The 18,093-nt window shown below is 35.3% G+C and overlaps 1 protein-coding gene across 2 annotated transcripts in view; it reads left to right on the top strand.

Annotated features, from left to right (window-relative positions):
* Positions 1–16,076: 16,076 nt before the first annotated feature.
* WWP1 (WW domain containing E3 ubiquitin protein ligase 1) overlaps positions 16,077–18,093 on the top strand; it is a 72,081-nt gene continuing 70,064 nt past the window's right edge. For both annotated transcript variants that reach the window (XM_004679752.2, XM_012722969.1), the window contains exon 1: positions 16,077–16,150. The gene's annotated coding sequence lies outside the window, so the exon portion shown is untranslated. The remainder of the gene's footprint in view (positions 16,151–18,093) is intronic.

Raw genomic sequence — 18,093 nt, 5'->3', positions numbered from 1 at the left:
CTGCTCTGGGGCGGGACCCTCAGAGGGGCCGTCGGGGGACTGTTCGCGTAGCTCTGGCTGCCCGCTCCAGCCCGTGGCTGGCAGTTTTCTGGGGTGGGGTCACGGGTCTTGCCCCGAGTTGGCCCTGGCACAGGCCTGAGCTAATGATACTGAAGCGGAGAGAAGTGTTTCCGTGACTCTGCAGCCGCAGTTCTCAGGCTTCCTCGCCTTCTCTTTGCCTTCTTTCTTCCTCCTCTTCCTCGACTAACACCTCTCCCAAACCCCGCAAATAGATAGACTTGCTGCCGGTGCCGACTTTTACTGCATTTCTACCGACCCAAACCAAGGACTTCCAGCTTTACAACGTCTTTTTCTGGCATGTTTTTATCACTCCCGGTTCTTCATTGACTCCGCAGCTCCCCGCAACACAGCCCCGCACCTCCACCTTTGTGACCTTGCAGTTTTTAGTAGTCCTTTCTCAGCTGTGACTGGGACCTTCTTTTAGCTTTAAAAAATCTTTTAAAAAATGTTAGTGTGCCCAATTGTTTTACAATCTTTCAGTTAACACTTTTGTGCACAGTGCTTTCTTTTCTCCACCGATTTGTAGTTGAGCGTCCTTTGCTCCCGTAATTGACATGAAATGTTCATTAACCAGGGACTTTTACTTTGACATTCTTTTAGTCTTTCAGGATAAAATACTTTCCTGGGGCTTGGTATGGTTTTCTTTTTATGTTGATAAGTTTTTGTAATTTTGTATAGGTTAATGGGGGTTCCACTTTAAAATGCTTTTTTGGTAGTAATAGTGGAGAAGGATAATACACAGTTATCTTCTTCCTCCCCCATTCGTGAAATACCTGATGTACTGCGTTGCTAAGTATCTGTTCATTATACAAGCAAAAATGCACCTTAATAAAAGACATTTATATGAGATGTTTTTAGCCACAAAGTAGTAAATGTAACTAGAAATTACCACTTTAAATAGTTATTTTTTTTTAAGTTAAAAAACTTAGTGGTCAGATGTTGGGAGTTATTCAAATTGAGAAGTGTAATAGTTCTTAACGCTATTACTTTACGCATAAATAACATTTCAAATAATCTTTTTTTTTTTTTTGAAATGCAAAGTTGGCTGTAAGTCCTACAACACCAGAGCTTTGAAAAACAGTAACGAAGGGTTATATTTTTTTGGAACTCTGACTTGATAGAGAATGTAGCAGATAAAGTCCCTGCCCTCAAACAGTAATCTTTACCCCGGAAGACTGAATTTTCTCTTTACTGCTAATAATGACTGTGGGAGGTATTTGGGGGACTATAAAGATGATTACACTTTGTGCCTTCACATGAGTTAGGCAGGTAGAACTATACACAAATGTCTCATTTGCCTTTTAAAATATAGCTAAGTTTATCATAGATTTCAAATTCAGAGGAGGTCAAATTTACACGTTATTTAGGGGTTAGGAGGATTAGCTCATAGAGATTCTAGTTTCTGAAACCTTTGTTTTAAAGGATGGCTATAATTTGATAGCCTGGGAAAGACAACATAAGCAAGAAATGAGATTTAAAGAGCACAGAGCATTTGTTTTTGGGTGGAACAGAAATTATTTTTATCAGTATAAATGGTGATAAAGCTTGAAGTAAAAATTTTGACCAGTTTATGATTGCTTTTCATGCCAGACTAATGACCTTGGGAATAGTAGGTAGTAGAGGTTTCCCAGATATTTGAAAAATGAAATGATTAACGCTTTATTTTCAGAGGACTAACTTGGCGTCAGCATGTATTGTGAATTGAAGTAGAGAGAAAGAACCAGAAAATAAAAAGATCTCTTTATTGTTGTGGTTATAGGTTATAAGGGTCTGAACTGTGGTGGTAGTAATAGAAGTGTGAAGAAGGAAGTCTAATAGAATTTGATCTTGGAAGAGAAAATGAAAAAAGTAAATATAACTAAGATTCTAATCCAGGTTTGGAAATTAGTGGTACCATTTTGAGCAACATATGGAAGCTTTATATTCAGCATCTGTGTGTCACTTCACAGCAGTAGTTCTCAACTTTGGGCACAACTAGCCCTAGATGAAACTGAAGACACTGACCTGGCAAAATTTCTTTTCTGCACCTGTGCTTTGTGGCTGTAGTTTTAATGCAGTTTATTGACCACTTGAACTTCATCTGGGGAGCCCATAGTCAGTACTTTGGGCGGGGAGTCATGCTTAGAATTTCTGAGGGAATTTTTTGAAACAATAGACCCTTCAGATTCTTCCAGTTACTGGTAAGAATCTGTACTGTAGAGACATACTGTAGATACATGCCTAGAGATGATCTCTTTATACTGTGTTTTCATTTATAGTATATAGAGAATTTTACTAGTGTTATTTGCTGTACTAGTGTAGAACAAACTAGCCTCAGGTTAAATGACTTGCTTTAAGTATTTCAATTAGCAAGTGGGTAAAGGGTATCAGGAGGTGATGACAATGATTGTTTTGTTTCTTGCATAGAAGATGTTTGCCACTGATTTACCATCAGCTGAATGTAGTTAACTGCTTTTAAGAGACTTCATCAAAAGGAGTAGGTATTTCACTTAACTTGTGATTCTTGGGGTTTAGAGTTTCTTTGGACTTACTGTACCTTTCTTGTTTTCCATGTGCGGGAACGCTAGTAAGGCGAAGAGATGAATTGGGTGCATGAAAAGCAGATAATGTTGGATCAGTTATTAACTTATTTGTTTCCTTTGTATCACTTTAGGGGGTGGGGCTCACCCCCTAAAAAGTTCAAGAGCTTTTATTTTCTCTATCTTATATTCAGGTATGTCTGTCTTTATAATACATCTTTCCTTAATTCAGAAAACCTTTATCCAGTACAAAGTGAAAGCACAAAATAAAGTGCAGGGTGCTAGTTAATGAATTTTTAAATTGGGTTACATAACTAATTCTCAATAGTTTACGGTTAAAGCATAATTTGACTAGTAAGCAATTGAATTTTCTGCACCTATAAGATTATCTTCCTGGTAGGGAAATGAAACAGGTTTACTACTTGACAATTTTTATAGCTTTGGAAACTTTGATTCAATAATTATGAGAAGGACTTGGGTCTTTTTTAATACTTTCAATAAAAATGTAATAATTACAAGCAGTTGAAAAACCAGTAAATTGGATTTTATAGTAGTGTTGAAGGAACTAGTTATTAATACTTAGTGGAGAAAATGTCTAACGAAAGCACATACATAGATGATGTTTTAACTCTCACTGACTTTAGAAGAGTATTGTATAGCATTTAACATTTTCTTCATGATGATTATATGTACTTTATCACTTCACTTGCATAGACTTAATGCAATTTGTATGCCTAGTTAAGTAGCTAAAATTAGAACTAGAGCTAAAACCCATCGTTTTGTACTGATCTTCATCGACACTAGAAATGTAACTTGGCTATATGTGAAGACTTTGAATTTCCTGTTTTGAATAGTGTTTTGTACTGTCTAGTTCGAAACGTGTCTATTTCCTGCTTTGTGTTATGATGGTAGTCTTACTGCAGTGATTTGGGCAGATAATTTTGAAGTTTTTATAAATACTACAAAATAGTTATCCTCCTATGAAGGTGAAATACAACTATTAATTTCATTTTGAAAATTTATTGATTTTCCAGATGAGTTTTGTCTTTCTATAAAAGTCCAGTGTGAAAATTTGTATTTTTGGAGTATATAAACCAGGATCTGATCTCTAAAAACATGGCATGATTTTTGTCATTACATAAAGTCTTATCATTTAAAAAGAAAGTTTTACAATTAAAAAAAAACACTTAGTATATACACTTTAAGTTTGCACAGTAGACACTTGTTTTGGGGATATATTATGAAAATCATGTGAGATATATCCTAAGTTTTAAGGAAAACTAGCATTTGACTTGACATCTTTTAAAGGCCTATTATTCCTGATGCAAACTGGCACACCTACATGTCAGCTTTGACCTGGGTGTTGGGGTTTCAGTGCTTTTTATTTAGTAAAGCCACTGAAGAAAGAAGAATACAGATTTTATCTGCTGAGATTATATGGATGCTTGTGGTTATAATTATTTATAGTCTTCCTTTTCTCTGAGGTTTGAACAAATTATGCAGAAACCCAAGGAACCAGGTGAACATTGGCTTTGTTTATTGCTATGTAATAATTCTAAAACTAATTGACAAAACAGTGGTGTGTATGTGGGTTTTTTTTGGCTTACAATTTTGTTATCCTAGGCTGAACTCATTTTAGCAGTTTGCTGGGTCTGCTGGTGGCCACTCTGTCGCTGCATTCAGCTGGCATTTCATCTGGGTACATGCTCACTGGCTCTGTTTGTAAAAAACAGAGGCAAGGGGCTTTCTGGAGGCATAGGCTCAAGAAGTGGTGCATAGAACTATTTCTTTTTTTAAGATTTGTTTATGCACACAAGGCCATAGGGGTGGAGGTGAGAGGATTCACGAGAGACAGAGTGGGGAACAGAACAGGCAGATTGACTAAAACATACTACTGAGGGGAAGCAATGGGTGAGACAAGAGAGGTCTGCCATGCCATGGGGGGTCACCTCCCTGGCTGGGAATCGAACTTGTGCTGCAGTTGCTGTGGATTGCTTCATAGTGCTGTGCTTTAACCCCTTGTGCCACCTGGGAGGGCTGCATAGCACCAGTTCTGCCATTGTGTTGGTTAAAGCAAGTCAGAAGTTCCCCTCAGACTCAACAAGAGGAAAGAACTAGATGTAGATGTGTGTGAATCCCAGGAATATATCACATAGCTATACTCATTAGAATAGGGCTTTTGGAAAACTTGTTTGGAAGTTGAGAGTTAGGCTGCCTTGTACTTTTAGTACTTTTGAGCCTAGGCCTATGAGAAGGACAATAAGTCTAAAGTGCAAATGATAGCATGTTTGGCTTATTACACAGATGGAAATAGCTGACACTATTCTTGGATAGAAGAGAGAGAATTTAGACCTTTGTGGTTGACCTAATTTGCTGCCACAAAAGGTTTGACTTTCTTAGTTGAGTGCAGTGGGGTACAGCACCCATTGCCCAGGATGCTCCAAACTGATTTACCAACCTCACAAATTGGGTTAGACACAAAGGTTCTCAGCAACTTAGACAGAGAATGGGCATTGGCAGGCAGAGGTTGATCCCCTTAGCCTTTATGTTTGCAAGTGAGACCTCGGGTAGTAAAGCCCTTTGGCCACTCGCTCGGGCCTTGACTAATCTTGAGCAGTTTGTTGCTTCATAAGTCATATTTTCTGTTTTCAGCGTCTTGAAAAAGGATGGGATAAACCACTCTACCTTAAAAGTAGTCTTTATAATAATCCCCTTCCTTAGGGAAGTATGAAGAGTATGGCAATTCTCATTCTATCCAGATTCAAGTAGATTCATTGACTGCTGGCTAGGATTTTCTCACCATACCTTAGTTTCTGTGGGATCTTTTCTCCTTCAAGTTATTTATGTTATGGCTAACTGGGATGAAGAAAATGAATATTTCATCATTACTTTAAAGTTTCTGAGTAAGAATAATGGATCAGTGTATTTCAAGAATTCAGGTGTAATTTAAGAACTTTGAAGTATTTCTTGTACATTTTAAAAAGGGCTCCTGCAACCTTTGCAAATTTCTGAGGATAATATGTTCACTGTTGTGGGAAGGAGTTTGGTGATTGAATACACTGAGAAACATGAATTTTTATAAATAGGACAGTCTATGATACAAAGAAAGCAACAGAATTATGTAATTATGTTAGTGTTTTTTTTTTTTTTTTTTTTTTGTGTGTGAATCTCTTCCCTTCCCTGAGTAACTTGGGCAGTTTAAAAATATGCTAGCAATGGCCCTCCCTGGTGGTGTAGCGGGTTAAAGCACAGCACTAAGAAGGTAACGCCACTTCAGCATGAGTTCGATTCTGCCCCAGAGGTGACCCACATGGTGTGGCAGACCTCTTCTGACCCGCCCGCTGCTCCCCTCAGCAGTGTACTTCGTCCATCTGCCTGTTCTGCACCCCACTCTGTCTCTGGTGAATCCTCTCACCACTCCTGCACCTCTGGCCTATACCCCAGTTCTGTATGCATAAGTAAATAAATCTTTAAAAAAATAAAAAATACAAATAAAAATGTGCTAGCATTAACAGAATTGTAGGTGTGATAGCTTCTTATTTAAATAAGGAAAACTTTTTTTGATAGCTTTTTTGCATACCTATAATTATGATTAATTAGGATGGGTGGAAGTGAACTACTCAGTCCTGATTTGACTGAGTCAAATTTGTGGTCATATAGTAACTTCATCTTGCCAAGATGTACTACTCTTTGGGTGTATATAGTTACTGTGGAGTCAAGAATTTGTTAAATGAACTTGCTTTTATAAATTAGGATATATTTTATGTGAGAGGTAAATGAAATGGCATTGTTCCACTCTTGAAACTTAAGAATCTGAGGCATTCTGGTATATAGGTTAAGAATCATAGCTAACTCAGGCAGAACTGATGTTTTATCAGTCCTGCTTAATAACATTGTTGACTGAAACTTCTTTTTCTGTAAAAGATAAAGAATATCCTCTTCCTAAATCTTTGTAAGTATTAATTGAAGTTGTTTTCATGCAGAAAGATGGTCCTTTTAATTGAATTTAATGTTCTTAATTCGTTATTATTAAGAAGCTGAAAATCCACTTTTCTGTGAGCTGAGCTGCCTATTACATCTCACCTCTTAAATAAATGAGTTGTTAAAATGCTAAGAATGAATCTGAGAAAAATCCTTACTCAACATGGCTGGCCTTTTATCACCTGTTTTATTTAACTGTGCATTCTGGAAACAAGAACTTGTTAGCACCATCAGTAGATAAAATGCAGTATTGACCACTGTTGTCAAAATACAGTGCTTTCATTATAGTCACCTGGGATATTTATTAAACTTGTAGTTTCTTGAATACTCCTTGAGATCTGGGGTACGGTCCTTGCTAGAGGAGTTAAAAATTTCCATTTTTAGCATGTATTCTAGATGATTTTATAGACATCCTTTTGAGGATTGTTGGTAGGAACCAAAGAGTAATTTGGAGTTCTTATGTTCTTTTAGATCATATTTTAGTTAGTGTCATTAAACACACACATATATTGGGTTGTTGGAAAAGTTATTGCATATTTTTCTGTTTTCTATGCAAAGATGTGTCATGCATGACCTTTTGACAAGCCAGTAAGTACAAAGGAAAATATAGCATCTGAACCTTTCAGATATTTTAAGAGGCTTAACGTAATTGCCAAGAACTTAATTCAAATTAACGATAGAAACCAGATACAGAATGATTACAGTAAGAAATAGGAGAATGACTATAGAGTCATTTATCAGGCATCCTTTTTCAGAAATTTCCCCATATTTCTACAAAAGAGGTTCTTTGGAAGACATCTCTTAAACAAACAAACAAAACCACTCAAACTGTTAAGTTCGATATTGTGACTATTTGGTGCTATAGTTGCCTTTCAGTTAGCTCAAAGAAGCTTCTCAAAAAGAGATTTTGATTCAAGTGTTTACTTGGTTTGGAGTTTGCGTTTCGGAGTAGAAAGTTGGTTGAACAGTACTGTGATTTTCTCTTGTGTGGGAAAACTATTATTTAACATAGGGCAGTGACTTGGGAGGAGTCAGTAGGAATGTTTTTAATTTTCAATTGATCAATAAAAACTTATTTTCTTTAATTTTGCTTAGGACAGCAGTGCTGGCAGCCTGTGTCTGTGTTACTTAAACCTTATTCAGTCCTTGACTATATTTCATTGGAACAGCAGATCTTTAAAATTTGGGATATTTAAAAATTGACTGTGTTTCTGTCAACTATATTTTTATTGTCAGTACATTTTGTCATAAAAAAATGCAAAGCAAACCCATGATTCTTTAAAAATTTGGCTGGAAAGGGTTGGTTGGCGTTTGCTTGAGGATATTTTGTTTTCACTAATGTTGTGGCCCATTCTTTGGGGGAGAAAATAATTATAACCTCATCTCTTTGTCTTTTAACTGTGAAATATAATGGATGTTTAGAAATGAATGCTCAAAAACTGTTAACTGTAACTTGTTTTACTTTTTTTTTACTTAATTTTCCTTTAAAGTGCTGGTCATTTAAGAACTTAGGTAAGACAAACTTACATTTGAGTTCTTGTACTTGTTCATTGGTTAAGTGATCTTGATTAGGTCAAGTCAATCTTAGACTAACCTCTAGTTTTATCATATGTAAACTCGGCCTTTAAGATATAAAGTGGAAAAAATAATAATGTCCAATTCATAGATTTATATTGTGACTTAACCCTTTGTTTTGGTATTTAGTAAATATTTGCTGGAATGGATTCATCATAATTTATCATTGATGTCAGATTTATTTCAGAATTAATTTTCATTTCAGTTTTAGAAAGTTAGTATATTGCATACACTGTTATGTATAATGAAGTCTAGAGCAGTACCCTATATCTTGTTTGGTAAATGTTTAAGTAATGAAACATTAATGAAAAGTGAGTTCCCTAGCCACACATATGATGAGATTTTGCTGCCAAATGAGTTCGCCGGTAGTCCACATTCTGCCACCACATGGCTCATGAAGTAATTTAAAGCTTTATAGAGTTTGTTTGGGTGCTGGATTTATGGATTAGGAATGTGTACTTTTATGGATTTATGGATTAGGAATGTACTTTTATTTACCTTAAACTTAGAAGGATTACTTTATTTTAGGAGTAAAATTTTTACCTTTTCTGTTGATAACCTGCCTTTGGACAGTTTCTGTGTATTTTGGATAACAAATGATGAAAGTGTCTTAGCATTCTGCTTTAAAACTCTTAGGAAAAGTATTTGTAAATAATAAATTACTGTGTTTCTTGAGTAGTTTTTACATATCTTGAAATTGTGTATTCAAGACAAAAAACTTAGTGGTGTTGTCTTCAAGCTCTTAAAAACACAGTTATGGGTTCTTAAAAAAACAGTTTTGATCTGTTCCTTCTGCATATGTGAGATGTTTCATTTTGTAGCAAAGCCATGTAACTGAAATGTCTTAACCTGCTATCCTCTCTATTATTGTGAAAGTATGGTAGAAAAGTATTGGAGAGGCTCTGTCTCAGAGTAAATGAATCTTGGCTGGAATGATGGTGATAGGAGGGCTATAGAAAATTAACTCCTATTTGGCACCTTCCATATTCCAGATTCTGGCAACATCCTTTTCTCTTTCATAAAACTGCATTAGTGTCTTTATCTTATAGATGTATTTAGAAACAATCAGAAAATGTTTTGGGGTGCATGTAATTTTGGGTATTGATAGCCTAGTGACTGGTGCGATGCGGTGCGTACTAGCCAAGTTAGCAGGCCTGGGTTTGACTTGTTACTAAGAAGCTTAATGTCTCTTAATCCTCTCTCAGACCCAGCTTCAGCTCCAAGCTTTCATGACTGTACTTTCTGCTGCTTCCTGAATTGTAGCAAATACTATATATGTAATTGAAAAACAGTACAATGTTTGAAATTGGATTTAGAGGAAAAAATTATGACCGATATACTCAAGTATTAAAATGCCACCCTTTAAAACAAGTGGCTGTTCATGTAAGTGTTTGTGTCATTTTGAAATAGAGATTGTACATAATATAATGATATGAAGCACAATCTTCGTAAAGTAAGAATGTGTTATTTGGGATCTCTTTCCCAGAATACATAGAAGTGATTTATTAAACACAGTCCCAATAGCTTACCTCCTTCATTGTTAATGCAGTTATACTTTTACACATTGTCTTTTTTGGATAACTTGCTCTTTCTCAACTTTACTTTCTCAAGTTTAACTTATTTTCAATAACAAGCTTAAAAGCCCCATATAACCATCGCCCTGTGAACTTGCTTCACTTTTTTTTTTTTTTTAAAGATTTTATTTGATTTGTGCATACAGAACTGGGGTACAGGCCAGAGGCTCAGGGGCGGTGAGAGGCTTCACCAGAGACAGAGCGGGGAACAGAACAGGCAGATCGATGAAGTACACTGCTGAGGGGAGCAGCGGGCGGGTCAGGAGAGGTCTGCCACGCCATGTGGTCACCTCTGGGGCAGGCGGGAATCGAACTCATGAGGAAGCGGCTTTAGATTCTCAGTGCTGTGCTTTAACCCGCTGCACCACCAGGGAGGGCCTTGCTTCACTTTTAAGTGATAAAAGAGGGGAATAATAACATAAGAGTGATGTAGCAAACTGCTAATTTTAAGACATGGGTTTAGCTCAGCATTTCTTGTGCTGTATTTGGGATGCAATGACAGCGAAAAGAACATCGAGTTCAATTTAACAAATCTGAATTCATAATCCCAACTTTAAATAGTTTTGTAGCCCTGGGCAATTTCATGCCTGAAAACTAATTTTCATCATCTGTTACTAAGAAGAATAACTCTAAAGGGTGGTAAGTGATAACATTAGGGATACCTTTTTTGTTAATATGATTCAAATAGTAGGAGCCCAGGAAGTGGCCATTGTTATTATTTCTGAAGTTAGAGACGTAACTCAGATTCCAAATTTAAGATTGTGTCTGTGTCACTTAGACACCCCTTGTAATTGCACGTGGTCTCAATTAATTATGCTTCATTTTTTTTTTAAAGATTTATTTATGCATACAGAACTGGGGGTTACAGGGCAGAAGTGCAGGGGAGGTGAGAGGATTCACCAGAGACAGAGTGGGGAGCAGAACAGGCAGACTGATGAAGTACACTGCCAGTACACTGATAAAGTACATATGCCAGGTCATATGGATCACTTCCAGGGCGGGGATCAAACTCATGCTGAAGTGGCTTTACCTTCTTAGTGCTGTGCTTTAACCTGCTGCGCCACCAGTGAGGGCCCTGCTTCATTATTTTTATCTTCTGCCTAGAAGTGTTTACACACTTTTTTTTTAAATATGTTGACTTAAGTGATTTGAAAAGATTAAAGTTTTAAGATGGTATTTGAAATTTACTTTGTTAATTGATATATAGTACAGGAGTGGGAAACTTGTTCTCTACTGAGATTTATTAAGGCATTGCAGAAAAATAACTAGAAAAAATTTTTTTTTGAAGTTTTAGTATTTTGTCATTGCAAACAATTTTTCATATTAGAAGACTGAAAATACAGCAAATTGGAAAAGAAAACTTGTTAGTGATGCCATTTTGGTCCTGTTCTCTTATTTACATAAATGAATGTTAATATCAGTTCTTTTAAAACAGATATAGGGAGGGAAGTGCACGGGACTATGGTGATGGTACACGGGTGACTCGGTGATGGGAAACCCACGGGGATTACAGTTGAGATTAAAAATAAATTAATAACAGATATAGGAACCATTTCCCTTAATTAGGATAGAAAAATAAAGTTAATATATGTTAAGTAAAAATATGCTTCATTTTTAAATTATGACCTTAGGAAGAAAGATGAATGTGATAAAAGAAATGGTGCCAAAGTACTGTGCTTAGTTTTTAAGAACTGTGTAACTTTTAACTTGTTGATTAGGATAATTGCTGCTGAATTTTATGAATATATTTTCTTCCACACTATAATGTCATGATTTGTATATCCCTTAGTTGGCCATGGAAGAAAATTATCATTTCTTTAGTTTTTTTAAAGGTACATTTATGGAGCAACATCACCATCTTGTGGCCTTCTAGAATATATTGCCAACATTATGTTTTCATAGCTATAAGCACAAATTAAATACTTCTCTGATGTTGGTTAAGGGCTTGATCAAGTTTGTTATGGCAGTTCTTATTGTAAAGAGTAGAAAATGAAATTATTTGTACACTAGGATTGCAAATTTTAAAATGTATAATGGGGAAATACAGAATGAAAATGATTAAGAATTTTGTTGGTGTAAATTATGGGTGACTGCTAGTGTTTCATTTCTTATATAATAAGATTACTAAGACCCAGTGAAATTTAGATGTCCTGTCTTACCCAGCTATTTAATAACACTTTATTGTTTAGAATTGTGTTTTCTAAGCTGGTAATTCTTGGGGGAGAAATTTCTGCCTGTGCTTTTATATCTTTTATTTTGATTGATAATTTTAAAGAGCCAGAAATCAATTTGAGAAGCACTATAGTTCATTTAAAACAGCACCTAAAAACAAAGTCCATTTGTTTTTAAAAGCCTGTGTGTACACTTGGTTGTTTTTGAGAGTCACTTGACATTAAATGTGTTCATTAGCAAATACGAATTAAATACTCTACGTGCCCTCTCTCAGGGAGGCAAAGTAGATAGAATGGTGAGAGTGTCAGACGCTTTTGGAATGTAGAGTCTGGTATGTGGTGAGAAAAAAAGCTTCTTGAACAAGCACAGCAGTTTGAAATTAAGGTTCCTGGATAAAAATAGCTATAATTTATTGAGTTTTTTTACTATGACTATGTGCCAGGCACCATACAAAGTGTTCTCAGTGCTTTTGCAATTTACTTTGAGATTTTGCAGGAGCAGTGTATCTGTACATGAGTAAGTATTTGTGGAAACCCTGAAGCATCTTTGTGAAACAATAGTTTGTGCAGTTTAAGGGGTTTGGCTGTTAAAGGTCTGGTAGATTTCTGTGTGTTAGTCATGGTGTATTAACACTAACATCTGAGAAAATGTGTATTGTGTTAAAACAGTCATCTCCTGCCACGTGAAAATCTTTGAGAGTCCAGTTGACGTATATAATTCGGGGATTAGTATGCTTCTGAATTACTTTGAATATTTAAAGTTAAGAGGATATCTCAGTTTAATGAGTTTCCTGTTTGTATTCTTTGTACTGTTTAAATAGTAAGTCAAAAGAACATTTTATAGGTAACATTACTTTTGTGTTGGATGATTTGTATTGAACATTTATTGTGGACCATAGAGAATGAAAGCTCATTGGTATGGTGGACACGGAACTCAGAATTAAGAGCAAAGATGGAAAAGGGTATATGGGTGGCTTACAGTTCCACTTGTATAGGATTTTCATTTTACTTTGAGGTTTCACTCAAAGTAATTTATTAATTATAGATATTAATTATAGATATTAATTATAGATATTAATATCTGTATTAATTATAGATATAATATCTATATTAATTATAGATATTAATTTAACTCATATTTGTTAATTAGTTAGTATTAGCCTAGGGACTGCAGTGATAAAGATATTTGAATAGTAGTAAATTTGAAATATAATGGGCACACAAGGAAACATAGTTATAGTGCTTTGAAACATGTTAGCTAGCTAGTCCAAAACTGGAGCAATGGTGCTTCAGCTGAATTTCTAGCTAGAAATTAGGCAGTTTAGTGGTTTCAGTATCCCGTAGGAAGTCATTGGTACCAAAACTTGTTTATGAGAATCAGCTAGAATTCCCAGCATATCCCAGATGATTCTCATAAAGCCACCTTGGAAAAACTAGTGGAATAAAAATATATGTTGAATAAGTTTTGAGTAAAGAGCTTTTCTGGAGAATAACAGTCTTGTTTTCTCTAGCCAAATTTTAATAAATGATGAGAGAGGATGTTTGTATGTATAATACATTTGAATGACCAGAAGTTTTGTACTAATAAGAGCATGCCATTTTCTATTCTGGAACCTATGTTCAAAAGCCCTGACAATTAAATGCTCCTTAAAATGGCTTAGAAAAAAAACTCACATTGAGGGGATTTGTGTCACTATTCACATACACCCTAGGTTTTTGCTCTTTCTGACTTGAATTCCTTATTTGGCCATAACCCTGTTAAAAGGGGAAGTTGTCTTTTTATTCATCATTGTATTCCCAGGGACTCCTTCTCTGAAGAAAATGGTATCTGAAACCTTAACGTTCTTTCTAGGCAGCTTCAGAGGTAATCTGTATTCACACCCATTGTTTTCTGTTCCTAGTCTTAGTGTAGGAGCTATTTCTGTCTGTACAGTAATGTCTTCTAAGACATCTTGCTATAGTAATCATTGTCTCTTCTCCGCTTCTTCCTGCCTGTAAACATGTTTAAGTCTCTTCCACCTTTAAAAACATATTTACAAACACCTCCTTTTAAGCCTATATTTCTTTTTTTTCTTACAGCCATCTGATTAATGGCTTTTGATTTTTCATTTACTTCTTAAGCTACTTGATTTGTGGTCCTACCACTTCATTAAAATTGCTCATGCGAAGGGTCTGGAAACATCCATATTGTCTGAAAACAGTTTTGTTTTTATTGATCTTGCTTGATCACTAAGTAATGAATACGTGGTGATTTGCCAGTAACCATTCTTTCCTTAAAACTCTTTTAAGTTTTCTTCAATCTTCTACATAGTATTTTTAGTGAAGTAAACCCAAGATAGTCAACAGTTCAAACTTTTGATACTAATGTCTTTTCTACTAATTGCATACAACAGACCTTTCCTGAGTGATTGCATGGACAGAAACAGTTATGTGTCATGGCAGAGTTGGCTTCAAGAGTTCAATTCCGTTTTTGTTATTGGATATCATGTATACCTTTACTCCAGCATGGATTTGGAGTAAAACAAGACTGTTATTCTCCATCAGTCACTAGTCTGTGTTCTGGAAAAATGGTGACTGAAATAGTCTTCAAGGGATAGGGGTGGGGATGCAGATAGAAGTGAGAGGACAAAAATGAACAAACACAGATAATTGAGAATTAGTAGGGAACATAAAACAGGTTGAGTGGTGGAATATCCCATCTCACTAAATTCAGTGGCTTTCCGACTTTCTTAATATTCTTCATGGCACAGTTTCTTCTACCTTAATGGTTTCATTATTTCTCTCTCCGTATTCCTCCCTGAGCAGACCTACTGGTTTATTCCCTGCCCATATTGGCCATGTTACTTCCCTGAGCACAGAGAATGTGTTGATAATACTCCTTTCCTCTCATATATACAGCTCTTATATGGGAGTGCTCCACAAATCATCTCAACTGGCACCATCTCTTAGAGGCCTCTTGATAACCCCTTTCTACCCTACCAAATCCAGTTGAAGGGTTTTCTCTTTTATACTTCTGTGGTACTCTTATCTGTAGTTCTTTTGTACTCTCTGTACAAAAGATGAGGTTTTACTGTGCTTTTATTTATTTATTTTTGTCTTTTTCTATTGCTAAATTATAAACTTACTTAGGAGAAAGAGCATATTGTACTGATATATGTGTTTTGTATTTCTAGTGTTTAGCACATTACCTGAAGACCATCTGGTGTGTATATGCTGAATGACTTAATTCAGAAAAATTGTTAAGAGAAATACCTTTACCTGAGGAGCTCTTATTTGCCCCATGAAAACTGAATTTACTTTATTGGAAACATTAAATTAGAGGCTTGGGTAGGGATTTTGTAGGGAGAACATGAAGACCCAGTTGATGTTTATTGAGTGATTGAACCATTATCTGATGTACAGAGAGGTCCAAGAGAAGATGGGTATAAGGTAGCCACTATTTGGCCATGGAAGAGGAAAGGGGTATTTCAGTAGTATGGTAGGACGATAACCAAGTGCATGGGAAGAGGAGTGAGTGGTAGGTGAGAAAGAAAGTTGGCTGTTCTTTTTAGTCATTTGTTCAAAGAATTATTATTGCATCTTATTCTCTATAATACATGAGCCCTAGGTATTAAGCCATTTTGGAAGAAAGAAGATGTACTTCATTTTCAAAGACTTAATACCAGGGCAGGATTTTTGTTTTGTTTTGTTTTTTAACTCTATCACCATCCCGTATATCCCTTTGTGCCTTTCCCTCCCCACTCTCTCTTAACCTTAGATCTCTTGTGGTATTTGTTAATGTACACTGACTTTTAAAAGTACTTTATATTATTGAATTATCTGGTATGTGAATGCAGTATTTGTTTTTCTTGTTCTGATGTGCTTTACACATAATTCTCTTAGACTACCACCATTTTGTTGAAAAAATTATGGCATTTCATTTTATGGCTACAAAATACTCCATAGTGTCTTCCTTTGTTTGGGGGACAGAATTAGAGCATGTTCTTATAAAAGTATATATCAGAAATTATTTAAAATAAAGTAGATGGAATAAGTTTCTTAAAAGGCCAAAGTGTAAAGTTTTAAGAGGTTAACAACCTCAGTGCTCTTTAGAAAAATTAACTGATATAATTTGCAAAAAAAAAAAAAACTGATTAAAAACATAGCTCTATGTATATTTTTCTATCCATAGGAAATACAGTCAAGTGGAGCCAGGACGAATTCATTCTCACTCTAGTTGTTGTCTTTTAGTGTGGGAGCAGAAATTCAAATTCAAATTAGACTCTGGCATGTGAGTTTCCTATTTTCAATTGTTTATTAATCCGCCCCCCCCATTAGAAATAGACTATTTCTAAAAGACTGACTAAAAGTGTCCTGTAAGTGAAAAGTTTAGTTTTTAACAGCATTTGACTTGAATTTCTTATGACTTCTTGGTTTACTTATGTTTTATATTAATTTGTAGTAAATGTGATTTTAAAAGATTGCTGAGCTCTGTCACTTCTGTCTGCTCAGACAGAAATATCTTTGATATTTTAGTTATCTTTGTTGGTCTATACTTTGATATCTGGTGGTATTGCTTAGACTAGCTTCTAGCTTTCTGTCCCAAGTCTTGTTTGTGGCTGCATAATACTCCATTTTTGCTACTTGGGGGGGTGGGGTGGGGGTTGCCAGAATTATATACAGTGTATTTTTATAAAAATCTCTATCAGAAATTATATAAAATAAAGCAGATGGGGTAATTCCTTAAAAGCTCAAAGTGTTAACTTTTGGGGGAAGAAATGTCAGTCTTTCAACAAGAAGATGCTCTTTCACTGGCTCAAAGTTTATATAAAACAAATTTTGTCTGGAAGTGTAGGTGGTTAGTTTTGCTTTATGTAGTTATTGGTAACTTTCTCATTAATTGGTATAGATACTTGATAAGAGTGGCAAATTAAGTTGCTCTGATTATATTCTGTGCTTGACAAGAATAATGCTCGGCTATTTTGAAGACTAGGAAGTAGATGGAATTTAAATGTATCTAAAAATCAAGAGTTATTTGACCTAGCCAACTGATCTAGAGTTAGCAAAAATGAGAAAAAGAATTGAATTATTTTGTCTACTATTGGATTTGAATTTCTGTGAAGAGCAATGAGGAAATAAATAAATTACAGAAAATGAATGAAGCAGTTATAAGCCTGAGGGGTATGTGTCATAATCTAGTAATTTGAGGAGGTATAAAGTTATATTCAGCATGGATTTTGACTACAGCAATAAGAGTATATGGTAATCAAGTTTAATGGAAGTTTGAGGAAGGGAAAGGATTTGTACTAATTTTACTACTGATAGTTTATGTAGTTTGGGCACAGTAATTTTGAGAACAAGGTATTTGCACAGGTTAGAAATGGCTTTAAATGACAATGGAATAGGATTCTAGAGATGAATCAAGATTTATTATTGTAAAATTAAAAACTGATTTGTGTGGTGCATTTTAACACGATTTTCTATATTTACTAGCTTTGTCAGTAGATATATGTGTATATATATATGTTATATATATATAATTTATGTGTGTGTGTATACATATGTAAACATAAATGAGTTCGTTTTGAGATTAGTATATTATAAATCAGAGATTTTTCATTGTTTAAGAGGAGTAACACTCAAAAATAAAAATTTTTAAATGTAAATTCATTGTATAAATAATGACATGGTAAAAAATAAGAAGGGAAATAAATTTATGAAAGGAAAATTGTGAAATATATCTGAAAAAGTGAAACTAGAACTAAATAAATTTGAGGAAAAATAGTGGATTTATGTCTTGCTGGAACATATGAAATTGGGTAAAAATGAATGAGTAGGGTATTTTGAAGTAAATATAATTTACTCATTAAAAAAAAACCTTATTATGATCCTCCTGTGAAGTATACATGTTGTGCCCTAAAAGGGATTTTGGAATTCACTGAAAATACACAGATGGAAGAAAGGAAGATGGAGTTACCCAATTCTGTGATTGGATAGGTATTTTTTTTTTAAAGATTTATTTATTTGTGCATACAGAACTGGGGTACAGGCCAGAGGCTCAGAGGTGGTGAGAGGCTTCACCAGAGATAGGGTGGGGAGCAGAACAGGCAGATCCACGAAGTACACTGCTGAGGGGAGCAGCAGGCGGATTAGGAGAGGTCTGCCACGCCATGTGGTCACCTCCGGGGCAGGTGGGAATCGAACTCATGTGGAAGTGGCTTTAGCTTCTCAGTG

This window comes from Condylura cristata, unplaced genomic scaffold (genome assembly GCF_000260355.1).
Source record: "Condylura cristata isolate star-nosed mole 26May11 unplaced genomic scaffold, ConCri1.0 scaffold00009, whole genome shotgun sequence".
In the NCBI taxonomy this organism is placed as follows: Eukaryota; Metazoa; Chordata; class Mammalia; order Eulipotyphla; family Talpidae; genus Condylura; species Condylura cristata.
Note: the sequence above shows the minus strand (reverse complement) of the source record. Positions and strands in the feature narration are given on the sequence as shown.